Raw genomic sequence first — 1,145 nt, forward strand, 5'->3', positions numbered from 1 at the left:
GTGAGGGGTGTGGGGGGCGGTTAGAGAGAGGCCAGGAGGTGCCTTCCTTGCTGTTCACCTGAGGGTCGGGGAGAGAGCGTTTTTACGCCACAAAAGCATCTCAGAGCACGTCTCATCCTCTGTAAGCAGAAGCTTAGCCCGGACAGGGTGAGCGTTTGTTGATCCTTCTGGAACTGGGATCAGCGGGGGGAGGGGCGGCCCTCCCTCCCTGGGGTATCTCTCTGGGGCACATTAGAACAACAAAATCCTGGTGTCCCCGCACCTATCACATTAGAATCCAGGCTGACACTCAGACATTGATATTTTTTTTTAAACTTTAAAGTGTACGCAGATCATCGGGAAATCTTGCTAAAATGCAGCCTTTGAACCAGTAGCTCCCAGTGAGCCCCTGGGACTGCATTTCCAACCCTCTCCTAGATGAAGCCCGTGCTGCTGGTCTGTGGGCTCCACTTTGAGAAGCAAGAACCCAGAGCAGGAGCTGGCGAAGTATGACCCCTAACCCGTGTTTGTACCGTCCATGGGTTCAGAATGGTTTCTACGTTTTTAAATGGTTTAAAGGAAATTCAAGAAAGAGTAACCTTTTGTGGTACATAAAAAACACCTGAGTCACATTTCAGTGTCTGCAAATGAGTCTTCCTGGAACGGAGCCATGACTGTTTCTCGGGTCGTCTCTGGCAGAGTTAAGTGGCTGTGACAGAGCTCACGTGGCCCTCGCAGCCTTATTTTCTGGCCCTCCACAGAAAAGTCTGCCCGCCCCCCGGGGGGCTGTAGGGAGCATCCTCTAAGTCAGGCCTGGGGGAATGAGTAGGGGCTCAACCTCCTGGGAGAGGAAGCATGAAGAAGCAGCCGGCACCAGGCACAGCCCAAGCAAACATGAGAGTGTGGGGCCCGCCTCGGAGACGGGGAGACCCTTGTCCCTCCGACAGTGGTTTCCTGTGGCGGGCTCTCTGCTGTCCTGGCTCCTGCTCCGGAAGCCTCCTTCTCTCCCTCCGCACCTGGCCTCTCCCCAATTCTGGGGACCTTCGCTCCAATCCACATCGTCTTCTCTGACTGGGGCGAATCTGACAAACTTCTTGTAACTTGTTCGTTTCTATTGAGAGAGAGGGAGAGAGCGACGTGGGGGTGGGGTGGGAGAGCGGGAAGGA

Source organism: Pteropus alecto, unplaced genomic scaffold, assembly GCF_000325575.1.
Source record: "Pteropus alecto unplaced genomic scaffold, ASM32557v1 scaffold61, whole genome shotgun sequence".
Lineage (NCBI taxonomy): Eukaryota > Metazoa > Chordata > Mammalia > Chiroptera > Pteropodidae > Pteropus > Pteropus alecto.